Source organism: Amblyomma maculatum, chromosome 8, assembly GCF_055883805.1.
Source record: "Amblyomma maculatum isolate TAMU_Amacu chromosome 8, ASM5588380v1, whole genome shotgun sequence".
NCBI classification, from domain to species: Eukaryota; Metazoa; Arthropoda; class Arachnida; order Ixodida; family Ixodidae; genus Amblyomma; species Amblyomma maculatum.
This window is the reverse complement of record NC_139351.1, coordinates 82,315,683-82,330,932: the sequence shown is the minus strand read 5'-3', so window position 1 is coordinate 82,330,932 and position 15,250 is coordinate 82,315,683. Positions and strand designations below refer to the sequence as shown.

Here is a 15,250-nt window from a genome sequence, read left to right as displayed (position 1 = left end):
TTTTCGTTCTCTGAACGTCAATAGTGAGAGCTATATGTGACATAGCCAGAATCTGAAGATGGCATACTGGTCCAGCCTAAAGGCTCTCATAACTCCTGCGATCGTTCACAGTAGGCACCTTTAAAACCTTTTTTATCGTGGGCAGATCGGAGAGACCTGTCTATCCGCACAATTTGCTTCTGTTGCAGGTGCGCTTCGGAACAAAATAAAGTAATTGAAAATGATTAAGAGCTAATTTCCAGCAGGTATGATTTAAAACATGGTGACCAGCCTGAAGCGTTTATGAATACTCGCGAATGTGCAACCCGTGTTGTAATTAGCCTGAAAGAAGCCGCCGATGATTACATGATCACTATTCACGCTTGCTCAAATGTATCATACTTTTGCCCATGATAAAAAAAAAATATAAAAATAAATAAACTCGTAAAGCATGGCTTGGCTTCCGGCTACGACATGATGGTGGAATAAATTTGTTGGAAGGCATTTCTCTACTAGAACAAAGCGCTGTTCGCGCTTCTTGCCGCATTTGTTTTCTCTTTTTCTTTTTTGCACTTCGTCGATTCCAGGAAACCTCTCCACGGTGACAAGGAGAGGAGGCCATGGAGAAATTCGCGAAGCGTTAGGTCACCTCAGTTCAAAACGACGCTCGACACGTCGCTCAGGAAAAACGCGGGCGATACTCGCTTTAAATATCCTTAGTGTAGCGTGGAGACGGTCTTGCCCCGACTCCCTCAGAGCGGGTTATTTCCGGCAAAAGAGCTTTGGCGGACCGGATTTTCTGCCTTTTTTCTTTCTTTCTGTATTCTTTTCGTTCCAACCATCACGGGGCCTACAATTATATTGCAGAAAAGAAGCAAACTGCACTAAAAATGTGTCTGCACCCGTGACAGTAATGGCACAAGGTTGACGAATTCGGTTGTCTGGCTTGATTCAGCATGACCTTCACTGCAGCTTTTGGAGAGGAGAAGTGAGAATTTAAGGCACTTGATGTATGGGCTCCCAAAATGATCAATGGCAACTGAGCAGGTTATGGCTTTAAGGGGTTTTATGACGCATAAGCGGCGGCGGTTGCCACGTGCCAAACACAAGGTTAGATGATTTGTTATGTTAATTGCCTAGAATTACGATACTCATATTTGATTTAAAACGTTGACTTGCTTCAGAAACGTACGAACAAGAGAAAAATTGAAAAGTGCTCGTTCGCCTAAAAGCAATGCTGGATGAAATTGAATGTGTTTTTTGTAAAATGCACTAAATATTTCTTTTTTAATTTTTTCAACATATCAGCATGATAATAAAATGTGATTGGCTGTGAGCTCATAATCTCACATTTCACACACAGGTTTGTCTTTTTTGTTAGCCGGAAACTATGGGGGATGGGTGTATGTCCTATGGGTAGACGGCATAAAATGACTTCAATAAAACGTTCCTCATGGCGGCATGATTTTTATTTCCTAAGCTGTGTTTTACAGAATGAAATTTCCTGCTTTCTTCTCGTTTCCAAGCAGCTCACCATTTGCTTCTCAGTTTGCAGTGCCCTAACTTACAGAAAAAGGAGAGGTGCTGAAGAGGCTCTTGTAAACGGGCGATAGATGTCTAGCCTGGTCATATATCGTGCAAAGTTACTAATTACACTATAATGACAAGAAATCAATTGTAAAAATGTTCACAGCATGCACGGACAATTACTTAGTGCTCGCAAAGCTACTTGTAAAGATTATCTTTCTCGTATGATATCTGAAGCTTATGAGTATTGCTATTTAAGAATTGTAGATATACAATACAGAATCAAATCAATAAAATGAAATGTCCCGCGTAGTACTATCACAGATGGTTTTCCGGAACTAATTCTCTTCTTCCTACCTCCCTTTTTTATTTTGAAAGTACTTGGCAGAAACCTACTTTTCTGGCTCTTTCTGGGAGAGTGCAACATCGGTCACACCATATTCATTATTTTGTTTTAACTATCTTGCAACTATTTGTATCATAGTTATAAAGTAATAAACTTGACTCCCGCAATTGAATCCAGTATGTCCACTCTATTCAAGCTTGCTCAGAGGAAGTATTCAGAGACTTGGAATGGGAGCAGTTCGGGATAAGGGTAGATGGAGATTACCTCAGTAATCTGCGATTTGCTGATGACATTTCCTTGCTAAGAAGCTCAGGGGATGAACTGCAAAGAATGATTGATGACCTAGACAGGAAAAGTAGAAAGGTTCGCTTGGAAATCAATATGCAGAAGACTAAGGTAATGTTCAGCAGCCTCTGGAAAGAACAGCAGTTTACGCTAGTTAGCGAAGCACTGGAAGTAGTAGGCGAATATGTCTACTTAGGACAAGTAGTAACCGCAGATCTGGACCATGAAAAGGAAATAACAAGAAGAATAAGATTCGGATGGAGAGCATTTAGCAAGCACTGGCAGATTATGACTAGCAGCTTACCGGTATCACTCAGGAGGAAAGTATACAACAGTTGCATCTTATCTGCACTCAGCTATGGGGCTGAAACGTGGAGGCTAACCAAGAGGGCTCTGCTTAAGTTGAGGACAACGCAGAGGGCTATGGAACGAAAAATGGTAGGGGTAACATTAAGAGATTGGAAGCGTGCAGATTGGGTCAGAGAAATAACTCAAGTTACTGACATTCTAGTTGAAATCGAGAAGAAAAGAGAGGTATCCGATGGTCGGTTAAGGGTAACAAATTGGATTTCAAGGGAAGGAGAGAGTAGCAGGGGGCGGCGGAAATTTAGGTGGGAGGATGAGGTTAACAATTTCGCAGGGGTCAAGTGAATGCGGCTAGCACTGGACCGGGTTAATTGGTTGAATATGGCAGAGGTCTTTGCCCTGCAGGGGATATAGTTCTGCTGCTGCTGCTGATGATGATATGATAACTCTAGAAGCGCTAAGTAATACATGCGGAAAAATTATACTTTACGATGAAAAAAGAAAAGTGGAGCTATACTACAGAACATGCACGAGTCACGTGTAAACCATTGCCTCCGAGATCATGCATCAAGACAAGGTTGCTCAACATACCTAAGCATCCTGTACTGTCCAATCTTACAGGCTAAGCTTCTTGAACGCTGACACACGTGTGGATCGCGTAGCAGCATCGAACCCTTCTTAGCGTGCACAGTGATATATCCATAATGGCAGGGAGCTGCGGTCTTTCATGAGGGATTGCCTAAAAAAAAAATTCTATGGAGTGCCTTATTCAAACCTCACAACAGTTATTCGAAAAGTGGCCGAATAGCGTATGCTATTTCGGTCTCGTTCGAATAATTTTCGAATCTTTTTCGATAAATTTGATTACTGTAATTTGATTCGTTATTTGATGCTTTTGAACCTTGGCTCATCAATAACTTGAGATTTTTGCTGAGGTTTTTATTGCAGTCACTCCAGTAGGGTGACTGCGACTACGGCGTCGGAGAGAATTGTGCAAATAAGCGATAATTGGTAACTAATATTAAAGAAACAAATATTTCTGCATAATTCGGGCAAGTTTCCCATCCTCCGCGTAAACGTAAGAGGCGCAGCCAAGCGGCGTTGTTAAGTCCTTTTTTACTGTCCTGTAAGGAGAACAAAAGAGAGAAGGCGTATTTATTGCCTTATTCTGAATGAACGCGTCTGTCATTTTATAGAGCCCTAAAAGAACGCGATCAAGACGGGAAAGCGTTCACGAAACCCACGGCAGGTGATCACGGGTGATAAGCCAGCCAGCCTGACGACCGTGTGCGAAAGCACTGGCTTCCGAAGATAAGGAGAAAGGAGTTCCTACTGGGTCTCATATTACGCCATTAAGCAATATGAAGCCCACGAGAAAAGGAGCCCAAGCTTCGAAAAATCTCCCCCCCCCCCCACCCCCCTCTAGCATCTTGTGTATAAATATATATACAAGGCACGGTCGTCCACCTGGGGTTTAGGCACCGTGAAGGCTCGTGAGTCAGAAAAACTCTCTCAAAAGCCTGTTTACGTCATCGGGCCTTGCTCTCTTCCGTCGGCTGGAATGCTGGCTTGGATGAAAGTAAACAGCGGATGAGCACGCAATAACAAAGGGGCGTAAACTTTACGCCACCTCCGCAGCACTCAAGACCATTTTTTTATGAGGGGTGTACAGTATATATTATACGCTTTTGTTGATTCTCTTCCTGTATTGTACGCAAGTGCATGATTACAGGCCAGTAGAAAAGCACAGGCGAAAGTTTATTCTCATTGGCTAAACAAGAGGAACAAGAAATTTATTTGCGGCCGCTTCGGCGAGAACCCAAATGGTTGCCGTGCCTGTGCATGCAGAGAACCTGTCAATAAATTCTTTGCTGCACTCCTTCTTTGCGGCGTACGCCTGCTAGTGAATCGTGTGTAATAACAACTCGATGCATGCGAGCTTTTTTTAACCCTTATTCAGGATTGTTAACTTTATTAAATCTCTCCAGCTTTATTCTGAGTTCATTCTTTCTCTGCATCGTACTTTTTCATAGCCGCCTGTTTAATTTATGTGCAAATTACCCTCGATGATGTCGCATCTGTTTTCAGCATTTTCATTTTTTTTCTGCATTATAATTTAAATCGCCATACGTTCCATGCTTGCAAGGCCGCTGCATTGTCGCGCCCGTACAAACTATTTTTTTAAGGTAGTGGATCGTTCACCGTTGTGCACGCCGGCGCAATACACGACCGCAACATTAATTTGCCCAAAGATAAACTAGACTAAACAAAAAGGCGATTCGCATCAAAATGAGGAATATTTTACATTTTTGCAAACCCTAGTCACCGCTGCGGAAGATAGAAGCGTCGTGGGGAGAACGTCGACCGCGATAAAGTGCGTAGTGAGGAGGCTATAAATAAGTACATTTCTGAACCGCGCCGTTTCATAGTACGTTAGTTATTGTGCTACGTGTCACCATAGTTTACTTGTTATAAGAAACAGTTTTTTGAGGAATGTGGGTGTCATCAGATGCTCAGAGGGCGCTCACTAAATACACCGTTCGTGGCGCACATCGGCACTAACCAGGGACAGAGTAGTTTTATAAGGTTAGTTCAGCACTGATTTATAAACACAGATTTTTTTATGATAATAGCTAATAAACCCAGAAACCATGTTAGCTTATAATTGCGCAAAATTTCGAAGCGTAGAAAATACGCCGAATGGCTTTCGTTTCAGATATCATTAAAGCGACGCAACCACTCTTGCCCCGAAATAAACAGAACGACCACGATGCCGTACTCCAACAGCCCCTAGTGGGGATCTTAACATCTACAATCAGCACAATGCACAAAGTCTGCAATGATTCAATTCCTCATGCAGTCACCAGCTGCTGACCTCACAACACGCGGCACGTGGTCTAGAATTCAATCCACCTGGACAATATTTCCGAACAGCATTTCGTAGCAAGACTATTGCATGACATCGTATAAGCGTCCTTTTTTTTTTTTTTACGAATTCATATAGCCTCTCGACGACGTACGCGACTGGTGTTAGGAAATACAGGTGGATTCCCACGAGCCTCCTAACATTCCATTGTGGCTGTTAGTAGCGCGTGTTGTTTAGAATACATGTAGAGAGTACACAGGGGTTGTGCTTTATAGTCTACGTTTCTATCTTCCAGGGTGCGTCAAAACACGCATACAGACTGTCGCAAGCATTCCACATTCGAAGGAAATGGATACGCGAAGTCTAAAGAGAGTGCAGCCACAGAGAACAGGGTACGCCCTTCTCATACAGCTATAACTTAGTCCGCTTACGTTAACTACACGAAGACAACGCTACCAGGAGCAGCTTAAACGCCAATAATGTCTTGCTTTTCCAAATCATTGTCGAGATGAACAGCATTGAATATAAATTTTGATGACATGATGATCGTAAAGATGCGAAGACCAGATAGGCAAGCGGCGAAGTTGATGAGCAGGTCACCGCTCCAACACATGTCTCAAATGCGGACGAGGAGGAAGCTAGTTCCTCCTTGCTCTCTTGTCTTGCCCTGCAGACCATCACTATTCAATCGAGGTCGAGAAACAAGCGCTTTTAAAGAGGTCGAATGAGGCAGGGTTTCTTGCTATAAATGGCATTCTGCTCATAACGGGCATGCTCAAAAACATGACCCACTCTTCATCATCAGTCATGCGTCACACTCAGGGCTTAGCAAAACCAATATGGTGCCGATGCTAGGAAGTGAAGAAAACTTCGAATTTTAGTATATTTGCTGCAGTGTCCACTGTTTCACTGCTGGGCTGGCATGGAGTTCGCTGAAATCATGTACACGACTTCAGGCGGCGGTATTCTGAATCAGAACTTAAACTGGAGCCCTTCCATTACCGACAGATTCGTGTCTTCTGACTGAGCAGATGGGACAGCGACGGCGCTTATGGCCGGCTTTGCAAAACATTTGCAGCAATTTGATCGCAAAGTACGGAACTGTGTCTCCAGTCGACATAAAATTAAGAGCAGATTCCGGTAGAGCACGGCATTGACCCAATGGCCCCGCACGAGCCGACCTTCCTGCGTGCTTCTGGAACAAAATCTGGGTCACCCCAGTGAAAACAGTCGGTGTTCCGGCCGGAGCGAGGGCCGGTAAGCTCCAGATAAACATTTTTAGAAATCGGGGGGGGGGGGGGAGGGGGGGGGGAGGGGGGGGGTTTAGTTGTCCCATTTTGCGGATTGATGAGGAACCAACAGAATGGGAGTTTAACAGGCAGAAAAGTACTAAAGCTACTGCGCAACACGCTTTGGCGGTGGCAGATAGGCCAACCCAATCGTTACCGAGTGCACTAGACCGCAAATTATTCATATAGGCACATGTAAATTAGCCGTCGTGTCATGTTCTAGCGAAATTCGCCGTCTGCCTTATTTTTCGCCCCTTTTGAAACACAGTACAAGGCTGACACATCACTTTCAAGCTAGCGTTATGTCTCACAAAACAGTAAGAGTAAGCGTGACGCGTAGCATGCGTGAATAGAAATCCAGCAAGCGGAATTATGTATTCTGTCACAAATCACTGTTTTGTTTCATTTGTGCTTTTGTTATGTTTGCTTAGCGCTAGCACATTGTGAACTCAACCCGTTACTTCCTACGTGAGACGCGGCTAGATCTCTCCTCTTACCGGCTGTAACCACCGAAAATAATTTTCATGGACGCTTGCGAACGTAGCACTAATATTGAATGTCAGTCGTCAAGATCTGAGCGCCGCTCATGGTGACAACATATTTTCAGTTTTTCCGACCATCGAGGACTCTGGCTGCTGTCGCCGCCGGCGAGTTAATTGTTTACAGGCACAGTATTTATAATCCGTTTCAGCTTCATTTCATTTTTTTTTTTCGTCTCCCATCTGGCGTCTACATCTGTTCTCTCATCAGGCTATGCGATAATACCAGCCACAGCTGCTAATGCAAGACCGCAAGCTGCGAATGAACTGAGTATTGTAATGGTTTGGTTAGTTATGCACAGACTCATAGTTAAGCGCGTACTCGGCCAAGAACACGTATGACGACAGACACGTGTCTGTAGCTTGGTATTATGTCCCACCACACGTATGAAGTCCATGTCAGTTAGTGCCGCAACATTTACTTTGCAGCAAATAGTGTTGACGCAAATCCTGAACAGCATGTTGGTTTGAGCGGAACTAGCAGAACGATATCAGAAATTGAAGCGAGCCAAATCGCTGTTTGTATCTAAACAATCTATTGACAGCACAGTTTATAGCAACGAATTACTAGCAAACATATCCAAGGACGCCATCGAGATCAGGAGAGGCAACTTCGCACATTGTTTTTATTAGGGCCATTAGACTTCGGGTTTGCGTTGTAAATTGGTTGATATTTGTTTACCACGAATTTGAGAAACAATCAAGTCATTTAAGAAAAGTTCCACGAATTGAACATTTTTGGATAATTTTTTTTTTCAATCAAATAGGAACGGTTTACTGTTACGCTCGCTTCTATGAATGGCAATTCGTTTTTTTCTCCCCCTTTCGTGCACAGTATGAAAGAGGCACGGACACTGAAAACCTGCTGAACTGAGATGGTATAGTTGCATTAACGTATTACAATTACTTTACTGTGTACACCACAATGCCCTGCTGAGTGCCACTTCGTTCATGAAACGCCAGCCTGCCCTTGTAGACTGCCGAAACGTGCATTCAATACCGTAGCAGCCATTTTAAAAGCGTAACAGCATACGGACGGAAAATCGCTAGCATCAGAAACCGCGTACATAATAATTACACTAAAACAGTGTATTTTTCCCTTTTAAAGCCTGACTTCAAAGATGAATTAATAAATTAAGCCACGTAAGGAATAGCCAATCCTCTGAAATAAGCATAAGATATCCGCTAATATCTGTTTGGTACAGTCGTCAGCACGCTTAACAGGAACGCCAGATAGTGTGGCCTCGACGGATATCCACACCACTCAAAGCAACTCCCTAGGCCTGAAATCACGCTCCAGGTGGAGACCGCTATAGCGCCTCTTAGCCACTTTTAGCAGGCTGTCGTTTCCAGCGGTGAGCGATGAGTGACATTTGAATTAATTTGTCGAGGCCACGCGTTCGAGCATTCGTGTTAAGCGTGCTGACGGCTGTACCTTCAGCCTTGTGCACGCGGAAGCAAGAGTTTTAGGACATGCCCATTTGCATACAAATTGGATTTAGCGAGATTATAAAGAAAGATTATGGTTTGTTTTTGGAAAACCGACTAAATCCTGGTTGTCCTCATAATGGCAAGCCCTAGGAACCGGGCCCTAAAGATGACATGTCTCTAAAGAATAAAAGCACCGCAGTCTCATTCGCTTTTAGGAATATTAAGCGATACGAGGTATATGCTACATTAGTGACATGTGTATGTTTCTAATTCATTAAAAGATGAGAATAAAAAAAAAAAGTGCATTGTCTTATTTTTATACCTGTTAATTTTTGGTCACCAGTTTCCGAAATCGTATCCCCTTCCCCCATTTTGCAACCTTCTCAATGCTAAGCAGAATTTCAGGACAGAACTTTAATATCAGCTGTGTATTTCTTGTAGTTGCTTAAAATGAGCAGTAACTTGCTCCATTTATCGAGCGTACACCCTCCCACGTTTTTAACTTGAACAAACGAGCGTCGACCGCCGAGTTGATAAGCGCCGTACGATGGAATACAGCGGCGAAATGAGCGAGAATACGCGCGTGCGCGCAGTGAGCACTCCGGTGCAGCTGTCCTCTGCCAGGCTGTTAAGGGAACCGAATCCAACTCCATCTGCTATGTGCATTATCGCATTTCCTTCTGTTTTCTGCGTACCTCTGGGAAAAGATTAGAAAAGGCCACGTGGTATCACCTTCTTTCGTATATGTGAGATGAAATGATGAGCGAAGTATATCGCATTCCATCCAGCGCTAGCGCTACCACCTTATTTATTTATTTATGACTTATTTATAACTTATTTATAACTTGATGGAAACATTCAGAAATTAAAAAGATGACAATAACGGTGGTCAAAAGAAGTAGGGGTGAGGTCCCGTTCCCAGAACAGCCTGGCAGAGGACCGCTGCACCGGAATGCTCATTGCGCGCACGCGCATATTCTCGCTGATTTCGCCGCTGTGCTCCGTCATACGGCGCTTATTGACTCGACGGTCGACGCTCGTGCGTTAAGGTTAAAAACGTGGGAGGGGGTACAGTCAATTTTTGATGGGCAATAGCAGATTGTAGGCATTTCACTAATTGACAGAAGTCTCTCGAGACTCTTAGTGAACTGAAACTTCATGCGCATCTTTAGTTTCCAGGCATACGTTACCTTAAGATACAGCAACCGTGCCTATCACGCATAGCTTTCAAACTTGACCGCATTTCTTTTGCATGCATTGTGGATGCAGGCACGACAAGAAATAAATGTGCTCTGTAAATGGACGGCTAGGACTACATGCACCTTACTTTTAATTGTTCTACGATCTGCACGTATATCTTTGAAAGATTAGCCTACTTTTATGAAGATTCCTAATATAAGCCTCAAACTGAATAAAAGTAAAGAAATTATATGAAATAAGTTTTGTGAAACCCATGCCCGGTATCCTTCTGGAGCTTCCGGCTTTTATAAATGAAAGGGCTGTAGTCCAGAGATGTAGCCAGCGCCGGAATTGTTCAGAAGAAGCTGCACCTTTTTAACGTGGAGATTATTAAGGACGTTACGGAAAGCGAAATTATTGAAGCGCTTTTCATTGATAACTCTGGGGACGCATGCATCAGCTCTCCCTCAACTTTTCGGCAAGACAAAAAACGGAAATTGTTGGAAAGTGCGCGACGTTTCTAACGCAGCCGCTAATGGACGCCAGTGTTATGTGAAGCTTTTGCTTATGACTGTGTTTCTTCCATTGTTTTCGTTTTCGATTTTTTCGAAGCTCCCGCACTGCTGTCTTGTTCGTTTTTCGTTGTTTTGCCGTGTTAACAGTTGGCCATTGGTTTAATTTTAATTTTTTTGCCGTGTTCCTTGTTGGCTGTTGTTAAGTTGATTGACTACGCCTTTTGCTGCGGTGGTTTTTAGTTTATTAACTTTTGCGACTAGGCCTTTTGCTACGATGACTTTAAGTCCATACATTATTCTTACTTTTTTTTTTTCCTTCGGCTTTGCTTTCGACCTCTTCTGCATTCATCATCCCTCTATGGTTGGAACCAACACGAGTCGATGTACAGCTAGAATCAATATGAAAGGGAACACGGGAGCGCGTGGCCTCCACGCTTTCAAATGCGCTGTCACCGACAGGTGATAAGAATCAGTGGTAAAGACGCATCCGAAGTATGCTTGGTGGTCCGCTCTTTCCAAGCGTACCCTTGGTGCCCCCCATTCTCGTCTTGTGTTGGTAGCAGCGCTTTGCAAAGCGCGGAGGTCACGCGCTCCCGTGTTCCCTTTCATTTTACTTCTAGCTGTATATTTGTTTTGCATCCGTTGAAATGAAGACCTGAAATTTGGATGTGTTATCGCAATTTGCTTTTTCATGCGGCCTACCTCGTGGTCTAGTGTACGGTATTTATCGTGTTTGATTTCAGAAAATAAACCGCTGGTAGTCAACGTCCGTCTTGTGTTTACGTGTTTCTTCGTCGTCGTTGTTTCGCGCTGTTCTTTTACCATTTAGGAAATAGCTATGCGTTAAAAAGGCAGACACACTGCACCTTCAAAGATGTAAGGGCGATGACTTAACATTTTCTTGAAATATGCGTTGCTGACGTTTATGCTATAACTGTATGCCTGAAAACTTTTCTTTAACTTCCGAGATTTGCTGCCTAAGTTTGGCGGCTTTTGAGAGCTTTGTACTTGTAAAGGATGTAACTTGCTTATCGGTAAAAACATTGGCAAACACCATTGAGCCGGCACAATCTGAAGGAAACAAACGCGCAATAGTGTCTCTTTAGGTGTTGTTTTAGGTTTCCAGATGTAAACCATAAAAGGAAGCACTAAATAATAGGGGCTATCGAGCGTCGATCTGAAGACGAACACTGAAAAGTGTATCACGACCAAATTCTAGCAACCACTTTTATGGGAATTGAAGTAAACAACATAGCATTTCGCTACGCTGTGCAATACCGTTTTTCCAATAAAATTCTGTAAAACAATGCCGAGAAAAACCGAACATGCAGTCACGACAGCGCCTAACACAGTCGCGTCATCGATAAACAATCATCAGCGAGAAGTTAAGATCAATAGAGAAGCGGTAGCCACCCACCTTGAACGGACAAATTCCTCTTTTCAGCCCGAGCGCTTGTGCGGCGAGCGAAACAGCCGTTCCAGTCCGAAGCAGGTATCCACAGAACGAGATACACTTTCACACAACACTGACTGCGCTCAACAGAACGCCACACGGTTCTTCAACGGCTATGCGCTGCGCAAGCAATCAGTTAACCTGCCCTAGACGAAATCCACTCTCAGTGACCGTGACACGAATCACCAAGAGGCGCACAAAGAAAAGCGACTTCTTGGAGCGAAGTCAAGTCGGCGCAAGACACTGCTGGGGCTTTTTTCTGCGCACGGCACAGACTCACAACAGCACTCCCCGGTGAAGCAGGCTTTGATACAGCGCGATGTTCGCGGCCCAGCAAAGCACAGCGCCGAAGCAGATCAGTGACTAACGGCAGATTGAATCTTCGCTTTGTGGTAGACACAGCTCGGTTCAACGTAGGTCTCAGCCTCAGCGAGACTCGAATGGTCACGTGCGCTTGTTTTCGCACTCTTACCCAATGGCTGCCAAAGCTTATTACCGCGTGTTTCGCCACGGAAGGCACCGAAAGAAGGATGACGTCATCAAAAAACTGCGTCGAAGGGGCTTTTTTGAGAAAAGATGCTCGCACGAACAACAAGAGTCCCGGCTTGGAAAGGAGGATATGTACAGGTAGATTGTCTCGGTTCAGTGCCGGAGGATATAGACAGGTAGAATGTACAGCGAACAGGCTTATCTTCGTGCGGCTTGCGTGGCTTCACGAAACCTCGTAAAGGATTAGATGGCAAGCACTAAGTCTGGCCTGTCCTCCGTCAACAGAAGCCACTCTTTCGCCCAGGCGCTCTTGTTACTCATACGCAGTACTGCCGTTCTATCCGAGGCGAAAACACCCACGGCCGCAACGACCAATGCCCTAACGACGCACCTAATGCAAGCTAAAAAAGAAAATTCTGCTGTCTTTAACGATGACGAAAAACGTCTATAAAAAAACCATACTCAAGATGAGTAAATCCTGTGCAGGAAACAAATGTCCGAAGTGTCTTCAAGGCGTGACCAATCCGTTGTAAAGTCCTGGAATCTTTTGTGTGTTGTCACCGCTGCGTTGACTGATGAGGCATCGTCGGATGACAGGACATCCGTCTGAGGTAACCGTGTTCACCAAGAAGAAGGAATCGCTGTTCGTTCTGTTTCCGGCAACTTAGAGATACCCCTTGAAAAAGACCGCAGTGAGGCTACGACGAAGCCAGTGAGAAAAGAATCTTGAGCTAAAGGTGACACAGTCAGCGAGCACGTCCAAAAGGACAAAGTCAGTCAGAGATCAGTCAAAGCAGCCGTGAGCAGTGCTTTAGAACGTATTCTGTTCGTACTGTACTTGTCATTGGAAGAATGCAGTGGGGCCCTTGGCTAATAGATCCACGCCTGCTTATCTCAGTGGTAGTGCTGTGAGATGGCTTAGGTGCACCTTCACAATCAGTAGAGGCAGTGATGGGCGATGTTTTCACCCTCTTCAATGCGGTAGAATTGATTGATGGGTCAGCCCGATAGTCGTCGGATGGTCCAGTCAGTCTTGAATCACGGTAATACAGAAAACGGAAACAAATAACAGGTAGTCAATCTTCTTCGGTGAGGAAAACAACCATCGGTCGAAAACCACAAGCTCACTTGTCCTTTGTCACCGGCTTCGGGATTCACTGCCGACTTTTCCGAACTCCGGAACGGCTGGCCCAGCATCGACGCCCTACGGGAGTTTTTTCCCCGATGGCACTTCGTCAAGAAGTCGGCTCGGGCCGGTGTCGGAGGAGAGTGGGGCGCTGGGTGGTGGGAGAGGATCGCCCCTCCTCCTTGGCTGATCGGGAGAGAGAGAGAGGGTGAGAGAATGGCCGCAGACAGCGCTTGCCTTGTGCTCTTCTAAAAACAGGCGCGTCTAAAAATTTCGCCCGCGATCAGTGACGTCACGGCGAGGAATGCGCACGTGACCGGGCCCCGCGCGCTAAATCCGGCCGTCCCGCGGCCCAAGTCCGTGCCGCCGGGAGGAGGCCACGGCCACCATCCTATGTCCGCCGCGCAGGCACCGCTGCCACGGCTCGTCGCTACTCCACATTGTTGTAGTGGTAGTAGTACAGTGAGGGGGCCGGTACGCCGCTCAGTTTAGCGTAACGCGGTCTCACCGCAGTACGCTTTTAGCGAAGGCTATGCTATGTCAAAACTAGCACGCCTAGTGTAAAAACAGAAATGAAGCATTCTGGTTCGACTCACGCCACTGAAGAGCCTTAATCAAAAATACCCAGGGCCCGTTTCCCTTTGAGGTTTATATTATCTGAAAAACGGATGGTACTGGCATTGCTAAATACAAAATATATTTAAAAACACAATGACCTGCATATACCTCACCACCGTTTACAGCAGCATTGATGTACGAGCAATCTTCCAAATTGTTTAGACGCTGAATTGCCGGAAGGTCCTGCATGTAAGCAGCCTGTCGATATGATCTAGAGTCGTTTCTAGAAAGTTTAGGGCTCAAGGAGTTTACTTCAGTGTCATGCTGTGTGTCGTTACCCCGTTCAAGCATTCCGAATATTTTTGAAGGTAGGGGGAACTCTCATAATCATCGCTTCAATGGAGTTCTGCGGAATGCCACAAAAGCCTCGCATCACGACTTATAAGCGAACCTTGAATGGCTTCTTCGGCTGTATGTATAATATAATATGCTTGTAATATCTCGATGAAGCGAAATGTGAACACCTCAGCACCTACTCACGCCATTGTTCCATTTGCTGTTGCGTTTGTACCTATAGGCGGTAACCATAACCCACTAGAGTAAACCGCGCCCGTGTGCTGTGCGATGTCAGAGCACGTTAAAGAACCCCAGGTGGTCGAAATTTCCGGAGTCCTCCACTATGGCGTCTCTCAGAGCCTGAGTCGCTTTAAGACGTTAAACCCTACAAACCTACAACCTTTCCTGTGAACCAAATAAAAAAAAAGACAAATTCCTGCCACAGTTCACATATTTTAAGGATACTTAAACTGCGGTCACAGAATACTGTACAATGCTTTTTCACCACCTAGGTACAAGCAGGCCATAAAGAATTTATATGAGCGGAGCAAATAGGCGCACTTATCTTGTCTGTCTTCATTCCACAATGCACATGTATATCACTGCGACGAGTAATTACTGTGCTAGCGCATTTATAATGTCCCAGCAATAAAGGTGATATCTTGATGAAGTGTTCTCAATAATCACATTTCGGAATATTATCTGGATTTCTTTACTTAGAAAAGGGGCACACTAATATAAAATTTTCCACATAATTTATGTAAACAAAATTTTTCTAGATGAAAGCTGTAAATATCTTAGCTGCCTTTTTTTTTTGCCACAGGTTGCATGCAAGCATGCAGGAAACCGGCGATGGGCAAAGGTAAACGGCAGTCTTAAAAGCTGTCATCTCAAGATCATTCCGATCTGCAGTAAGTTCAACAGTACATAGACAAGGGTGTCTGGCCTGCAGCAGACGTCAGTATTAATCACTAAACCTACAGACATTTTTTACGAGACACCATGCCTAAGGAATGTAGCGGGGAA

The 15,250-nt window shown here is 44.7% G+C and overlaps 1 protein-coding gene across 2 annotated transcripts in view; it reads right to left on the bottom strand.

Moving 5' to 3' along the window:
• Window positions 1-12,560, bottom strand: part of Ptp36E (protein tyrosine phosphatase 36E) — a 74,170-nt gene extending 61,610 nt beyond the window's left edge. The window contains exon 1 of one of the 2 annotated variants that reach the window (XM_084576628.1): window positions 11,680-12,560. The gene's annotated coding sequence lies outside the window, so the exon portion shown is untranslated. The remainder of the gene's footprint in view (window positions 1-11,679) is intronic. The other variant, XM_084576629.1, reaches the window with a different exon arrangement.
• Window positions 12,561-15,250: the final 2,690 nt, after the last annotated feature.